We start from the raw sequence: 19,043 nt of genomic DNA, 5'->3' as shown, positions 1-19,043 counted from the left end.
ATATGAGGGGCAATTTTATCCTAACTTGGTGAAAGAATATCTTTTAGTAGATGAGGAATTTTGAAGCAAAGTAAAAGCCTAAAATAAAGTTCGTCATGTCTAGTTTCCAACGCAACAAACCACTCGTCGATACGGCATCGAAGTGGAGAATTATGACTGTTACAAGTTAGGCTGACAGAACAGAAATGCTGCTACAGTAACCGGGTTGCTACAGTACCGACTTGCTACAGTGACCCGGCCATAATTTGACCCACTATTTAAGGATCAAATCTGATCCTAAACCTCATTTTTAAGCCTAAAACTACTCCAAATATTTCCAAAATGTTCTAGAAAATTCTCCCAACTTCCGTTCACTAGATTTTAACGCAAATTAAGTGAAACCCCCGAATTTAAGTTCGGACAACAGATAGCTGCGATTATAATATCGAATTGCGGCGAAACCTGGCTTGGATTCAAGGTGATAATCAAATATATTGCAATTCTAGCGGGTGAAAGGTATGAATCTTTCCTTGTTAGTATTGATTTAAGCTTATTTACGGAGGAAAAGTTACTAAATGAGCGTATCATGAATTTATGGGTCGAGAAATTGGATAAAACATCGTGTGGGATGTTTATGGAATATTTTGGTGTTGATAATATTGTTGTTGAGGTTGGTATTGTTGTTGTTGTTGATTGGTTGCTGAATTGTGATTTCGGGCTGGGCATATAAACAGGGGAGATGCTGCTCGAATTTCGGCAGATTTTAAATGGATTTAAATTGAAGGCTTAAGAAAATTGCATGATGGTGAGCCTAATAATAGTATGAATGGTTTTATATGTAGATTTCAAGACAGGAGGTAGGTTGGAAATGTTACACCTCGGATTCTTTTTTCCGTACTTGTGTGATGAGTAGAACGATGAAGGGCTTGAGTGTATGATGTTTCACTAAGTCGGGAATGGCTAATTATGCATTTTTGAAAATAAAGAAGTTGTGGAAAAATTTTCAGCCCAGTGGTCGTATATGGCACTATACGGCCCGTAAAGTGATTTACGGACCGTATAGTGCAATCGTATTCCATCGTTCCAAAAGAATCAACTTTCTGTTCAGCGTTAATATGGTTAAATACGACTCAGAATACGGCCCGTAAACTGGTTTACGGACCGTAAACCAGGTCGTAAACTACCATGTTCTTCAGCCAAAACTTTCTATTTTTCATATGCTTAAAAACGACCACAGTGGACGGACCGTAAATCAAAATACGGTCCGTAAATGGTGGTTTACGACCACTGTTCATCCCGACAAGAATTCATTAAAGATCAGATTTTGTGATTTTTAAAAGGGACTTAAGCTCATTTCATTTTTCATCAAGACAACTCAAGAGACTTCTAGAACTCTCCAAATATTTCCTCCACAAGAATTCAAGAGAATTAAAGGGAATATCAAGACCAACAACACTAATTTCAAGGAATCAAGTGTAAGAACGCAATAAAGGATCATCTAAGTGAAGAAATTCCAAAGAAGGTGGAACTAGGGTTTTGTCTAAATGAAGCATTTCAACTCAAGATTGTTCAACCATCATTCAAGGTAAGTTCCACGACAAATTCATGTTGTTTGAGGCATTGAAAGGTTCACATACTTGAAATATAGAAGAACATAGAAATGGGTCATTATTGAGTAAATAGTGACATAAAAGTGTGATAGTGGAATTGAATCATGAAAGTTGAAGAGTTGTCATCACGAATACGTTTTGAATGATGTTTATATCATGAAACAAGTGTTAAATGTTTGGAAACACAAAAATGAGCTAGAAGTAGAAATATAAGAGAATTGGAGGATAATGGTGGATTTTAATAATTGTGCATGAATGATGATTGTTGATTGTGATATTGAGAGTAGTATGGTGAATGTAGGGAGTTAATATAAAACATGGGAAAAATAGTATAAACAAGAGAAGTGCTGCCCAATTCTTCCTAGACCTGACGATGCGGTTGTAGACGATTAACTAATGTTAGTACGAATTCTCTCATGAAGGTAACGACGTTGTATTGAAGGAGAGCAAGTGAGCGATAGCCTAGCGGAACGACCAAGGTATGTGAGGCTAGTCCTTTATTTCCAATGGCATGAATTTTATAGTCCGAATTACCACCTTTCCATGAGCTTCTACATTCCAAAAAGTTAAATGTTCATATGAGATAAGTTATACGATATGATGATGTTAGTCCTTGCCTACACTCACCTTATGTACTAGTCCTTTCGAGATGAGGCAGAATGTCCGTAATTGCTCCATAAAGTAATCGGGGGGTCACGACCTTACGTCACCCCGATAGAGTAAAGTAGTTCTCAAACTTCATGCATGTGTTATGATAAGGTAAATATTTTTACAATAAGCACATTATTATGACTATTTTATGATAAGCATGGCATGAGCATTGCATACCGGGCCTAGTTGGCCGGGCAGACACCGCTTCGGCGGGCGGCGATACGGATACACCACGACCTTCGGGCGTGGGCAGACACCACTAGTGGGCGGCATGAGATGGTACCCCGGACGCGGGAGGCCTGGACACGGGCGTATATTATTGATTATCACACCGTTCCAACATAGGCAGACAGCTTGCATATGATGCATACATGTTACGATGATAAGTATGAGTAAGACAGCATGCATTATTCCATGTATGATTATCAGTCAGATCCATATGCTTTATATTGATGCTCTCATTATATTATTGATGCCTTTATTCACTGTTCATGCCTCTCCTACTCAGTACAATATTCGTACTGACGTCCCTTCTTTGGACGCTGTGTTCATGCCCACAGGTAGACAGGGAGGCGAGCTTGATCCAGATACTTAGGAGTTGTCAGCTGTTGAGAGCACTCCATTGTTCGGAGGTGCTTGTGATTTCTCTTTTGGTACATATGTATATATATATTCTGGGCATGGCAGAGTCTTGTTCCGTCCATTGTATAGTATGTCAGTAGAGGCTCGTAGATACGTAGTGTGGGTAGCATGGTCTCACATCTTTCATGTATACGTGCACTCATTATTTTGATGTACCAAACTTTTCTATAAACACAAGTATTTATGTTTCCATATAAGTTATGATCTTTTTCCGTGTTTTGAGCATAAATGTGATGATAAGGCATTAATCGAGTAAGGAGGGTAATAGAGCGAGCGGTGCTCGGCGGTTAGCCCCGGATACCCGTCGCGTCCCCTAGTTGGGTCGTGACAGAAGTGGTATCAGAGAAGTTCGTCCTAGGAAGTGTCTACGAGCCATGTCTAGCAGAGTCTTGTTTATGGTGTGTTGTGCGCCACGCCAATAAACAAGAGGCTACCGGGCATTTCGGAAAATGACCATCTTTCTTTTCACTAGATCGTGCGATAGAGCCATGCCTAGGATTTTATCCTTTCCTAAAGAGTGTGTTATGATTTCAGAAGATGCCGCCAAAGGGAAAAGCTACCGCCGCCCAGAAGGGAAAAGCTACGACAAAGAGGCAGGCGGAAAGAGAGCCTCCGGCAAATGTAGAGGAAAGTGAATCGCAATGTGAGGCCGCGCCCAATGTAGAAGAGCAGGGAGGAGCCTCAGCTCCGATTCCTCCACCGGGTGCTTCGGGTCAACAAGTGTCCGAGGCCATACATTTATTGACACAGTTGGTCGCCGCTCAGGCACAACGACAGAATGCGGGCCCAAGTGATCGATCAGCCAGTACGAGAGCCTGTGATTTCTTGACTTTAAATCCTCCGGAATTTTTTGGGTCGAAGCAGGATGAGGACCCCCAAGGCTTTGTTGATGAGATGTCGAGGACGCTGAAACTTATGCATGCTTCTGAGACCGAATTGGTAGAGTTGGCCTCTTACAGACTCCGCGATGTGGCGGTGCTATGGTACAAAAATTGGATGATATCAAGGGGAGAGAATGCACCACATCCCGTTTGGTAAGAATTTGTGGATGCCTTTATTCGTCATTACTTGCCGCCTGAGGTCCGCCGAGCTAGAGCGGACAAGTTCTTGAATTTAAAGCAAGGAAGTATGAGTGCCCGAGAGTATAGTATGCAGTTTAATTCTCTGGCCAGGTATGCCCCGACTATGGTGGCTGATATGGGCGATCGTGTTCATAGATTTGTGAGTGGTTTGGGGCCACACCTATTTAAAGATTGCTTGACAGCCTCCTTGAAAGACGGGATGGATATTTCCCGAATACAGGCACATGCTCAGAACCTGGAGGAATGACAACAGCAGCAAAGAAGTGATCGGGATAGTGACCGAAGGCAAGGTAAGAGAGCTAGATCTACGGGGGCAAGCAGTGAGTATAGAGGGGGATCGAGACAGATGCATTCTAGGCACTCAGGTCAGCAGTTGAGTCTTCTTCAATGCGCCCGACAGCGCAGACTTCTCAGACTACAGTAGGTAGAGGCAGAGCAGAGGGGGAGCATCTACTTCAGGAGTTGTTCAGCCCCGCGTATATGCTTTAGCTAGGCGACAGGATCTTGAGTCTTCCCCAGATGTTGTCACAGGTACTCTGACTATATTCTCCCGTGACGTATATGTTTTGATTGATCCAGGCTCTACTTTCTCTTATGTTACCCCATATGTTGCTGATTGTATTGGGGTGAAGCCTGAGCCAATTAAACCTTTCGAGGTGTTCACTCCGGTTAGTGATCCCGTAATAGCGAGGAAAGTATATAAAAATTGTGTTGTTGTGATATGTGACCGCCAGACTCAAGCTGACTTGATCGAGCTAGAAATGATAGACTTTGATGTAATAATGGGAATGGATTGGTTGGCCTCGTGCTATGCTAATGTCGATTGCAGGACAAAAATGGTTCGATTCCAGTTTCCGGGAGAGCCCGTACTTGAATGGAAGGGTAACACAGCATCCCCTAAGGGTAGGTTTATTTCCTACCTCAAGGCGAGAAAGATGATAGCCAAGGGCTATATTTATCATCTAGTTCGGGTTCATGATACGGAGGCAAGGCCACCAGTTTTCCAATCTGTCCCCGTAGTAAATGAATTTCCAGACGAACTTCCAGGTCTTCCTCCGGAAAGGGAAATTGATTTCGCTATTGATGTATTGCCGGACACGGAGCCCATTTCTATTCCTCCTTATCGAATGGCTCCGGTAGAATTGAAGGAGCTAAAGGCATAGTTGAAAGACTTGCTCGAGAAGGGTTTCATTAGGCCCAGTTCATCACCGTGGGGAGCGCCGGTCTTGTTTGTGAGAAAGAAAGATGGGTCGCTACAAATGTGTATTGATTATAGACAGCTAAATAAGGTGACAGAATCCCCTCCCCAGAATTGACGACTTGTTCGATCAATTGCAAGGTGCTAAGTGGTTTTCTAAGATAGACCTAAGATCGGGTTATCATCAAGTGAGAATCAGAGAAGAAGACATTCCAAAGACAGCCTTCAGAAAGAGGTACGGCCATTATGAGTTCCGAATGATGTCGTTCGGGTTGACGAATGCCCCGGCAGTGTTCATGAATTTAATGAATAATGTGTTCAGGCCGTTCTTGGACCTTTTTGTGATAGTGTTCATCGACGATATTTTGGTGTACTCCCGCACAGATTCAGAACACGCAGATCATCTAAGGATTGTTCTTGGCGTTATTCGAGATCGAGAATTGTATGCAAAGTTTTCAAAGTGCGAGTTTTGGCTTAATTCTGTTTCATTCCTGGGTCATGTTATTTCAGATGATGGTATCCGAGTCGACACTCAGAAAATAGAAGCTGTGAAGACTTGGCCAAGGCCTACGACACCCATAGAAGTTCGTAGTTTCCTTGGGTTAGCAGGATACTATAGAAGATTTGTAGAGGGCTTCTCATCTATTTTAGCCCCATTGACAAAGTTAACCCAGAAGTCGGCTAAATTCCAGTGGAGTGATGCCTGTGAGCGTAGCTTCCAAGAGTTGAAAAACAGGTTGACCTCAGCGCCAGTGCTAACACTTCCAGAAGGGCCGGATGGTTATGTCATGTATTGTGACGCTTCCGGTGTGGGACTAGGATGTGTGCTGATGCAGCATGGCAAGGTTATTGCATATGCTTCGAGACAGTTGTGAAAACATGAACAGAATTATCCGACTCATGATCTCGAATTGGCTGCGGTTATTCATGCCTTAAAGATATGGAGGCATTATCTGTACGGTGTGCATGTCGATATCTATACAGATCACAAGAGTCTTCAACATATTTTTAAGTAGAAGGAGTTGAACCTATGACAGAGGCGGTGTTTGGAATTGTTGAAGGATTATGACGTGAATATTTTATACCACCCCGGGAAAGCGAATGTGGTAGCAGACGCGCTTAGCCGCCGATCAATGGGCAGTTTAAGTGAAGTCCCTTCAGAAAAGAGAGAAATGGTCCGTGAGCTCTATCAACTAGCAAATCTTAGGGTACGTGTAATTGATTCGGGTAAGGCAGGAATTAGTGTTAATGATCCTGCGGTCTCGCCCTTGAATGCGGAGATAAAAGAATGCCAGTATGAGGATCCACAAATGTGTCGTCACAGGTATGTATCCCGTGGAAAAGAGAAGTCTCCTTTTGAAGATTCCGTAGATGGAGTTCTTAGATACCGAGACAGATTGTGTGTACCGGATGTGGCGAGACTACGCCAGCGAATTTTAGAGGAAGCGCACCATTCTCGGTATTCCATTCATCCAGGAGCAACTAAGATGTATCATGACCTTAAGTTGCTATGTTGGTGGGATGGCATGAAATGAGACATAGCATCATTTGTGGCACAGTGCCCGAATTGCCAGCAAGTGAAAGCAGAACATCAGAAGCCAGGAGGCCTATTGCAAGCAATGGAAATTCCTACTTGGAAATGGGAAGAGATTAATATGGATTTTATTGTGGGATTACCTCGTTCCCGAGGCAAATATGACTCTATATGGGTGATCGTGGACAGACTCACGAAAGCAGCATATTTCCTCCCAGTTAGAACCACGTATTCGGCTGAAGACTATGCCAGGTTATATTTAAAGGAAATTGGGCGCCTTCATGGGATCCCTTTGGCCATTATTATAGACAGAGGGGACCAGTTTACAGCTAAGTTTTGGAAATCTTTTCAAGAATGGTTAGGTACTCAGGTCAAATTTAGCACAGCATTTCATCCACAAACGGACGGACAAGCCGAGCGCACCATTCGGACCTTGGAGGATATGCTCCGAGCGTGTGTGTTGGATTTTGGGGGTAGTTGGGATGAGCATTTACCCCTTATCGAATTTTCTTATAACAATAGCTACCATTCCGGTATTCAAATGGCCCCGTATGAAGCATTATATGGAAGAAAATGTAGATCTCCAATTGGATGGTTTGAAACCGGAGAAGTACAATTGATAGGCCTCGATTTTATCCAACAAGCAGTTGAAAAGGTTATAGTGATTTGAGACCGACTGTTAACAGCTCAAAGTCGCCAAAAGTCTTATGCAGACAACCGCCGATGGGATTTAGAATTCCAGGTAAATGACTGGGTATTTCTGAAGGTATCGCCAATGAAAGAGGTGATGAGATTTGGCAAAAAGGGGAAGTTGAGTCCAAGATACATCGGACCTTATAAAATTGTCCGTAAGGTGGGACAGGTAGCATATGAATTGGATTTACCTTCGGAGTTTCAATCAGTTCACCCGGTATTCCATGTTTCGATGCTCCGCAAGTGTATTGGGGATCCTACAAGAATAGTCCCGGTGGACGATGTGCAAGTGACAGAGAAGCTGACGTATGAAGAAATACCTATTGCTATTTTAGACAGACAAGTGCGGAGACTTCAGAATAAAGAAGTCGCTTCAGTCAAAGTTCGATGGCGAAACAACAACAAGGAAGAGATGACTTGGGAAGCGGAAGAGAAGATGAAAGTCAAGTACCCCCATTTGTTCCAATCCCCAGAAGAGATTCAAGATGAGACGTCGACGATATAAGGTATGTATGTTTTAGTTTTATGCTTTTGGTCGTGTCTGGCCATAGATGTGTTGATATTGTGATATGGCCCTATGAGGCGAAGATATGGTGGGTTGTTGTAATGGGAAGGTAGTTCCCAAATTTCAAAGGAAACTCTGGCAAAATTTTCTAGAATCCCCAAGTGTCGAACATTCGAGGACGAATGTTCTAAAGGGGGGGAGAATGTTACACCTCGGAATTTTTTTCCATGCTTGTGTGATGAGTAGAACGATGAAGGGCTTGAGTGTATGATGTTTCACTAAGTCGGGAATGGCTAATTATGCATTTTTAGAAATAAAGAAGTTGCGGAAAAATTTTCAGCCCAGTGGTCATATATGGCACTATACGGCCCGTAAAGTGATTTACGGACCGTAGAGTGCAATCGTATTCAATCGTTCCAAAAGAATCAACTTTCTGTCCAGCGTTAATATGGTTAAATACGACCCAGAATACGGCCCGTAAACTGATTTATGGACCGTAAACCAGGTCGTAAACTACCATGTTCTTCAGCCAAAACTTTCTGTTTTTCATGTGCTTAAAAACGACCACAGTGGACGGACCGTAAATCAAAATACGGTCCGTAAATGGTGGTTTACGACCACTGTTCATCCCGACAAGAATTCATTAATGATCAGATTTTGTGATTTTTAAAAGGGACTTAATCTCATTTCATTTCATTTTTCATCAAGACAACTCAAGAGACTTCTAGAACTCTCCAAATATTTCCTCCACAAGAATTCAAGAGAATTAAAGGGAATATCAAGACCAACAATACTAATTTCATGGAATCAAGTGTAAGAACGCAATAAAGGATCATCTAAGTGAAGAAATTCTAAAGAAGGTGGAACTAGGGTTTTGTCTAAGTGAAGCATTTCAACTCAAGATTGTTCAACCATCATTCAAGGTAAGTTCCACGACAAATTCATGTTGTTTGAGGCATTGAAAGGTTCACATACTTGAAATATAGAAGAACATAGAAATGGGTCATTATTGAGTAAATAGTGACATAAGTGTGTGATAGTGGAATTGAATCATGAAAGTTGAAGAGTTGTCATCACGAATACGTTATGAATGATGTTTATATCATGAAACAAGTGTTAAATGCGTGGAAACACAAAGATGAGCTAGAAGTAGAAATATAAGAGAATTGGAGGAAAATGGTGGATTTTACTAATTGTGCATGAATGATGATTGTTGATTGTGATATTGTGAGTAGTATGGTGAATGTAGGGAGTTAATATAAAACATGGGAAAAATAGTATAAACAATAGAAGTGCTGCCCAATTCTTCCTAGACCTGACGATGTGTTTGTAGACAATTAACTAATGTTAGTACGAATTTTCTCATGAAGGTAACGACGTGGTATTGAAGGAGAGCAAGTGAGCGATAGCCTAACGGAACGACCAAGGTATGTGAGGCTAGTACTTTCTTTCCAATGGCATGAATCTTATAGTCCGAATTACCACCTTTCCATGAGCTTCTACATTCCAAAAAGTTAAATGTCCATATGAGATAAGTCATACGATATGATGATGTTAGTCCTTGCCTACACTCACCTTATGTACTAGTCCTTTCGAGGTGAGGCAGAATGTCCGTAATTGCTCCATAAAGTAATCGGGGGGTCACGACCTTACGTCACCCCGATAGAGTAAAGTAGTTCTCAAACCTCATGCATGTGTTATGATAAGGTAAATATTTTTACAATAAGCACATTATTATGACTATTTTATGATAAGCATGGCATGAGCATTGTATACCGGGCCTAGATGGCCGGGCAGACACCGCTTCGGCGGTGTCACGACCCAGCCCCGTGGGCCGCGACTGGCACCCTACCTGGGTACCCAGACCAAATCGCATATTCATTTCCGAACTCAAATTTATTTCAGAATTTTACAAAAATTATATCAAACATAATTTATATCGAAAATATGTCTTAAGCGGTCATATCAAATCAAATTCACACAAAGCGGCGGAATAGGCATCGCCGGTCAAAATACAAATATATACATAAGGGCCATTTGGGGCCATCAGATCAAACAGACCGCTTTAAGACCCGAAAGCAAAATCATACAATGTACACATAGGACCCTCGCCCCACAAAGATGACTACAGGCCTCTACGAATTCAAAACATAACATATGGCGAGACAGGGCCCCGCCGTACCCAAACTGTCAAATATCCAAAATATATTCGGAGTAGAGGAGTCTGTACCAAGAGTGGACTCCGAATCGAATAAGAGTACTCCGAGAAAGCAAAAAGTGGAGCCTACTGCGGAGGATCACCAAGATCTGCACCTGCGGGCATAAAACGCAGCCCCCGGAGAGAGGGGGTCAGTACGGAATATGTACTGAGTATGCAAAGCACGGAGTACAGAAATATGAATCAAAATCGAAAGCAAATCAGATGTCAAAGTCTGTATCGAAATCATATACATATATATTATGCAAGTAAAATCATGCAAACGCTTAAGAACGTGGTCGCCACTCCGACGCTGGCGCCACACACAGCATAACACCAGAAGGTTTCAAATCTCCGTACATCCCTGAACATAATCATAATCATCGGTGAGCGTATCGCATCCCGAGCCATATCACAGCATAACTCCAAACGGAACCCGGCCCTATGGCGAAGCCTTGGGAACCGTAACACAGCATACGGCCGAATTTGTCATTAGGCGCACGAATCAAAACCGGCCCGGGAACCGGCGAACGAAGTCATAATAAGGCACGAACGGAGTCGTGAGCAAACAAATGCAAATCGTCTTTCAAAATAGTGTTTCAAAACAAAGTAAATTCATAAATCATATCATATTACAAAATAGTCGAATACTTAGTCGACATAAAGTTTCATTTCGCAAAACGTTTCCAAAATGGTCCATATAATTCAAAACATAGGTTAGCGTATCGAATTGCCCAAACCTACCCCGTAGGAGGATGTTCCAAAGATCCGAAGTAGTATGTACAAATTTATTATCAAAGGTGGCCCGAAGGGCAAATCGGGCATTTTGGGGTAGCGGGCCCACCTCGAGTCGAAGTGAGGTGGCGAACGTGTTTCTACGAGCATTTATATGCCAAAGGTCATACATTATCATTCCTAGGTTACCCGACCACATTTCGATAGGTTTCGGACGAATAGTGGCATTCTAGCCAAATTGGAGCCTTTAGGCTTCAATAGAATTGAATGAATAGTAACTTTTCTGTGGATCGGGTTTCGAGGAGCAGAAATGCTCCGAAAGGTCTCCTATTCGACTGACACATTAAGATATGCCAAATGAAAGAGTGGGAGGCTTTACATACCTCACAGACGTCGTAAGCTCTTCCAAATGTCTCGTCCCGTTTCGTCAAAAATCTGCAAATGGTCAAAGTTACCAAATGAGATCCTTAGGCTTAGAAATGCCTTTAACTTCACAATTGCCTACCGAAATTTCGGCAGCACTTCCCCTATAAATCTAACATCCCCGAGGCATAGCTCGGCTCAAATTAACCTACTACAACAGCCCACACATCAACAACCAAAACAAACAACAATAACACCATTCTAGTTTCAAAGTTTTTCATGACTTCTTAAGTTGGCAACTTTTCATTCAAACTTTCACAACTCCAATTCTATACTTACATAATTGTATGTATTCCCACATTCAAACTTATACAATCACATTCTAATTACAAACCATGCCATACACGAAATTGCATAAAAATCCATTATTTCCCAAATTCTTCAAAACATCTAAAATGCACTTACGAACATTCTAACTCACGTAGTTTCATTCCGAATTCATCAACATCGATATAGATTCACATTTAAAGTCCATAACACCCAAGATATACATTGATATACATAAAGATACCGAAGGTATACGCTTTCCGATAATATTCAAAATCATTTTTTTTTTAAAAGCCAATTTCATTCACCAATTAATCATTTACGATATAAGGGCCACAACAACACATTCTACCAACTTAAACAAGATCAATTCACACCAATTTTCCCATTTATGGCTCACGGCCAAACCTACTACAAACACACACCCACACGTTTCCATTTATGTCCAAATTACGGGATTCTCGTCTACTTCCAATCCTTAACCCATTCATAGCAATTCTATAACATTAGAGGGTAAGAATTCATACCTTTCTTGAAACCCCGACTTGTCGAAAACGCCGTCCTCGTGCCAAACTAATTATACCCCGTTGAAGAGGGCCTTGAGTACTTCACAAGTATGTAAAGAACAAGATTTTTAAGCCACAACACAAGCTAGGAAAATTTTTCTTTTCTTTTCCTCTATGGTTCGGCCGAACCCTCTCTCTCTTGGTGTTCTTGATTTTATGATCTTTTCCTTGAATAATACAAGTATTCCTCATATATATCCACTTAGGGGTCATGTGCTTAGCACATGCCCCTTTTAAAAATGGATTTGGGCCTCACCATGGCCGGCCCCCATTTGATCTTGGGCCTTAGTTTTGCATTGCATTTTTCTTGGCCCAATCCGAGGAAAGTCCCGTTTTGTAATTCCCGAAACTAATTTCCGAAATTCCAAATTTACCCTCGGCCTTCCCCGAGGTCTTGACATTAATAATTCCATATCCAACATAGTCATATTCTCAAAAATTAATTTATGTCCTTCTAACACCCGAGTCATAGTTATTTCTCGATTTCCAATTGTACGAACACACGGGGCCTAACATTCTCCCCCCCTTAGGAACATTCGTCCCCGAATGTTAAATAAATTTTATAAAGGCTCACAAGCATAACGGAAAAACCATTTTATATACAAATAGCACACATGGTCCATCCGTTCATTGGTACAACAAATACAAAAGTTTAGATTACAGGAGGCGTAGGGAATAAATGGGGAAATCTCTTCTTCATCTCATCCTCTGCCTCCCAAGTCATCTCTTCACGGTTGTTATTGCGCCACAGAACCTTGACCGAAGGTACCTCCTTAGTGCGCAATCTCCTCACCTGACGATCCAGAATAGATACCGGCTGCTCGTCATAAGATAGCTGCTCCGTCACCTGAAGATCATCTACTGGGAATATCCTTGAAGGGTCACCAATACACTTCCGCAGCATAGACACATGAAACACCGGGTGCACGGACTCCAAATCGGATGGCAAGTCTAGCTCGTAGGCGACTGCGCCAATCCTCCGAACAATCTGGTATGGCCCGATGTACCGCGGACTCAGCTTGCCCTTCCTGCCAAATCTCATAACGCCCTTCATAGGCGAAACCTTCAGGAATACCCAGTCACCACTCTGAAACTCCAACGGTCGACGCCGTTTATCAGCATAAGCTTTCTGTCGACTCTGGGCAGCTAACAGTCGCTCCCGAATAAGCTTCACCTTATCTACAGCCTCCTGGATCACATCTGGCCCAATCAGCTTAGTCTCGCCCACGTCAAACCAGCCAATAGGAGATCTGCATCTCCTGCCATAAAGGGCCTCATACGGGGCCATCTGAATGCTGGAGTGATAACTGTTATTGTAGGCAAACTCTATAAGCGGCAAATGATCATCCCAGCTGCCCCTGAAGTCAATAACACAGGCCCGTAACATATCCTCGAGCGTCTGAATAGTGCGCTCAGCCTGGCCGTCGGTCTGAGGATGAAATGCTGTACTGAGGGTCACCTGGGTCCCTAATCCCTCCTGAAATGACCTCCAAAAATTAGCTGTGAACTGAGCACCTCGGTCAGTGATAATAGATATAGGGACCCCGTGAAGTCTGACTATCTCTCTGATATATAATCTGGCATAGTCCTCAGCCGAAAATGTGGTCCGGACCGGAAGGAAATGGGCTGATTTCGTCAGCCTGTCCACAATAACCCAAATGGAGTCGTACCTGCGTAGAGTACGCGGCAACCCAACAATGAAGTCCATATTAATCATCTCCCATTTCCAGGCTGGAATCTCCATCTCCTGTAACAACCCACCGGGCTTCTGATGTTCAACCTTGACCTGCTGACAGTTCGGGCATTGACTGACAAATTCAGCAATGTCTTTCTTCATGCCGTCCCACCAATACAAACATCGAAGATCCCGATACATCTTAGTGGAACCAGGATGAACAGAATACCGGGCACAATGTGCCTCGCCCATAATCTGCCGTCGTAAGCCCGCAACGTCCGGTACACAGAACCTGCCGTCGTACAATAATACTCCCTCAGGGGAGATCTCAAACTGGGTCTTTGTCTTATTAAGGGCCGCCTCTCTGTACTGAATCAAAATAGGATCCTCAAACTGGCGCTGCTTTACCTCCTGAATAATAGATGACTCAGCAACCGGGCGAACAGAAACCCCAGAATCTCCAGAATCTATCAAACGGACTCCGAGGCTGGCCAGCTGATGAATATCACGAACCAGATCTCTCTTATCAGATGGGACATCCGCTAGGCTGCCTACGGACTTGCGGCTAAGCGCATCAGCTACCACGTTGGCTTTCCCTGGATGGTACAGAATATCAACATCGTAATCCTTTAGTAGCTCCAGCCACCTCCGCTGCCGCAAGTTTAGCTCCTTCTGCTTAAAAATATACTGAAGGCTCTTATGGTCCGTATAGATATCAACGTGGACCCCATATAAATAATGCCGCCAAATCTTCAAGGCATGAATCACCGCGGCCAACTCAAGATCATGAGTGGGATAGTTCTTCTCGTGCGGTCTGAGCTGCCGGGAAGCATAGGCTATAACTCGACCGTGCTGCATCAATACGCACCCTATCCCAATACCAGAGGCGTCACAATATACAACGTACCCATCAGATCCCTCTGGCAGAGCCAAAACTGGCGCTGTAATCAATCTCTCCTTCAGCATCTGAAAGCTGCGCTCGCAGGCATCTGACCACTGGAATTTTGCTGCTTTCTGGGTAAGCCTCGTCAGTGGTGCTGCAATAGAAGAGAAGTCCTCCACAAACCTGCGATAATACCCAGCCAATCCCAGAAAACTGCGCACCTCAGTCGGTGTAGTAGGCCTGGGCCAATTCTGCACAGCCTCAATCTTCTGCGTATCGACCCGAATACCGTCTGCGCCGACAATATGACCCAAGAATGCCACAGAAGTCAACCAGAACTCGCATTTAGAGAATTTAGCATATAACTTATGCTGACGGAGAATGCCAAGTACCGTCCGCAAATGATCTGAATGCTCCTCGGCTGATCGCGAGTAAATCAGGATATCATCAATAAATACTATAACAAACATATCCAGGAAAGGCCGAAATACCCGGTTCATCAGATCCATAAATACTGCAGGAGCATTAGTCAGCCCGAAAGACATAACTCTGAACTCATAGTGCCCGTACCGGGTCCTGAAAGCAGTCTTCGGGATATCAGACTCCCGTACTCGCACCTGGTGATAGCCTGAGCGCAGATCTATTTTTGAAAAATGCCTAGCACCCTGCAGCTGGTCAAACAAATCATCAATCCGGGGAAGGGGGTATTTATTCTTAATAGTCACCTTATTCTGCTGCCGGTAGTCAATACACATCCGCAGCGACCCATCCTTCTTTTTGACAAACAATACCGGCGCTCCCCAGGGTGACGTGCTGGGTCTGATAAAACCCTTATCCAGCAAATCTTTCAGCTGCTCCTTCAACTCCTTCAGCTCTGCTGGTGCCATCCTATACGGAGGAATAGATATAGGCTGCGTATCCGGCATCAACTCGATAGAAAAATCAATCTCCCGCTCAGGCGGAAGGCCAGGAAGCTCCTCAGGAAAAACATCTGGAAACTCACTGACGACCGGGACAGACTGAAGGGTAGGTACCTCTGCTGCAGTATCGTGCACACGGACCAAATGATAGATATAACCCTTCTGGATCATCTTCTTAGCCTTGAGGTATGAAATAAACTTACCCCTCGGCGATGCAGTCGATCCGAACCACTCTATAACTGGTTCCCCCGGAAACTGGAAACGGACTACCTTTTTCTGGCAGTCGACATTAGCATAACAGGAAGACAACCAGTCCATACCCATAATGACGTCAAACTCAAACATGTCTAGCTCTACCAAATCAGCCTTAGTGGTACGATCATAAATGGTCACAGAACAATCCCTATAGATCTGTCTCGCTACAATAAAATCCCCAACTGGCGTAGCTACCTCGAATGGCTCTATAGGCTCAGACACGATCCCAATCTTACTAGCAACGAGCGGGGAAATATATGATAAAGTAGAGCCAGGGTCAATCAATGCATATACAGATCTGGAGAAAACCAGTAATGTACCTGTGACAACGTTTGGCGAAGCCTCCTGATCCTGGCGGCTGGCCAAAGCATATATGCGGTTCGAGGGACCGCTAGATCCTGAAGCGCCTCCGCGGCCTCGACCGCGTCCTGCCGGTGCTGGAATACCCCGCCCTCCAGGGCGTGCAACAGATGGAACGGAAGAAGAACCGGCGGCTGACCCTGTCTGCTGAGCCGCATTACCCGAACCACTGGCCAATGGGCAGTCTCTCATAAAGTGGCCCTGACCGCCACAAGTAAAACAAGCTCCCGTCGCTCGGTAACACTCCCCGGGGTGAGACTTCCCGCAATGTGGACAACGGGGTCTAGGTGGTCTGGCCTGACTGGGACCCCTGGATACCTGCGATCCTGCCACTCTGGAGCCCTGACCGGCCCCAGACGATCCCATACTGTCGAATCTCCGGCTACCTGACTGAGTACCCCGGCCGGAAGGAGGGAAATATCTATCGGACTGCTGCTGCTGCTGAGGCTGTCCGCCTCGAGAATCTGCTGAATAACCCACGGATCTAGCCCTCTTGGGCGGCCTCCTGTCTCTATCTCTGCCAGCAGGATCAGATCTGCGACGGTCCTCCATACCCATCGCATAGGCCTGAAGCCGAGAAATATCCATGTCTGTCTGCAGTGACACGGCCATACAACTGTCTACCAAATACCGGTCCAATCCCATAACATAGCGGTGCATCCGATCGGACATATCTGCTACCACGGCTGGTGCATATCGGGCCAGAGAATCAAACTCAAGGCTATACTCGCGAACACTCCGACCCCTCTGCTGCAGACGTAAAAATCGATCAGCCCGTGCCCGCCGCAACTCTGGTGGCAAAAAGTGGCGGGTGAATGCTGTCACAAACTGATCCCAAGTGGCTGGAGGGGCACCCTCTCCCCTAGACAGCTCCCAAGTCTCATACCAGTGGGTAGCCACATCTCGAAGCCTGTGCGACGCCAGCTCAACCGACTCGGTCTCAGAAGCCCTGACTAGGTCCAGTGAGCGTCGCATCCCCCGAATAAAGTCATGGGGGTCCTCGTCGGGCTTAGACCCGAAGAACTCTGGAGGGCCACATAGCAGAAACTCCCGAACTCGCAGGCTGTCCCGCCTGTCATCATCATCATCATCCCTATGCCCGCGCCTGCGAGCCTGTCCTGCCACCAGCGTAGTCAGTAACTGCACAGCCTCCCTCAGGGTCCGATCCTCCGCCCCTGGCTGAGGAGCTGGAGCCTCAGGTGCGGGTACACGAACCTCTGGAGCTGCTGAAGGTCCTACTCTAGGCTGTACTGGTGGGGGTGTAGCAGACCCCTCAGACTGTGGCACATCCTCAGGCAAATCATAAACACGAGCCCGGGTAGCTCGCTGTGCCTGGCTAGCCTCTCCAATCCTCGCCTTGCCCTTCTGGGCCGCCGTTGCCTTCTTCGGAGGCATCACTGCAAACACGAAGGCGAGTCAGATCAACATCATCCTAATAGCACAGCTCTATCGCACGATCTAAGATTACAAAGAGAGTAACGTCCTAAATGCCCTGTAGCTTCCCGTTTATAGATGTGGTGCACAACACATCGATAAACAAGACTCTACGAGACACGGCCTGTAGACATTCCAAGGACAAACCGCTCTGATACCACTTTTGTCACGACCCAGCCCCGTGGGCCGCGACTGGCACCCTACCTGGGTACCCAGACCAAATCGCATATTCATTTCCGAACGCAAATTTATTTCAGAATTTTACAAAAATTATATCAAACATAATTTATATCGAAAATATGTCTTAAGCGGTCATATCAAATCAAATTCACACAAAGCGGCGGAATAGGCATCGCCGGTCAAAATACAAATATATACATAAGGGCCATTTGGGGCCATCAGATCAAACAGACCGCTTTAAGACCCGAAAGCAAAATCATACAATGTACACATAGGACCCTCGCCCCACAAAGATGACTACAGGCCTCTACGAATTCAAAACATAACATATGGCGAGACAGGGCCCCGCCGTACCCAAACTGTCAAATATCCAAAATATATACGGAGTAGAGGAGTCTGTACCAAGAGTGGACTCCGAATCGAATAAGAGTACTCCGAGAAAGCAAAAAGTGGAGCCTACTGCGGAGGATCACCAAGATCTGCACCTGCGGGCATAAAACGCAGCCCCCGGAGAGAGGGGGTCAGTACGGAATATGTACTGAGTATGAAAAGCACGGAGTACAGAAATATGAATCAAAATCGAAAGCAAATCAGATGTCAAAGTCTGTATCGAAATCATATACATATATATTATGCAAGTAAAATCATGCAAACGCTTAAGAACGTGGTCGCCACTCCGACGCTGGCGCCACACACAGCATAACACCAGAAGGTTTCAAATCTCCGTACATCCCTGAACATAATCATAATCATCGGTGAGCGTATCGCATCCCGAGCCATATCACAGCATAACTCCAAACGGAACCCGGCCCTATGGCGAAGCCTTGGGAACCGTAACACAGCATACGGCCGAATTTGTCATTAGGCGCACGAATCAAAACCGGCCCGGGAACCGGCGAACGAAGTCATAATAAGGCACGAACGGAGTCGTGAGCAAACAAATGCAAATCGTCTTTCAAAATAGTGTTTCAAAACAAAGTAAATTCATAAATCATATCATATTACAAAATAGTCGAATACTTAGTCGACATAAAGTTTCATTTCGCAAAACGTTTCCAAAATGGTCCATATAATTCAAAACATAGGTTAGCGTATCGAATTGCCCAAACCTACCCCGTAGGAGGATGTTCCAAAGATCCGAAGTAGTATGTACAAATTTATTATCAAAGGTGGCCCGAAGGGCAAATCGGGCATTTTGGGGTAGCGGGCCCACCTCGAGTCGAAGTGAGGTGGCGAACGTGTTTCTACGAGCAT

Source organism: Lycium barbarum, chromosome 12 (assembly GCF_019175385.1).
Source record: "Lycium barbarum isolate Lr01 chromosome 12, ASM1917538v2, whole genome shotgun sequence".
Classification (NCBI taxonomy): Eukaryota; Viridiplantae; Streptophyta; class Magnoliopsida; order Solanales; family Solanaceae; genus Lycium; species Lycium barbarum.
The sequence above is the reverse complement of the archived record's forward strand: the minus strand, read 5'-3'. Positions refer to the sequence as shown.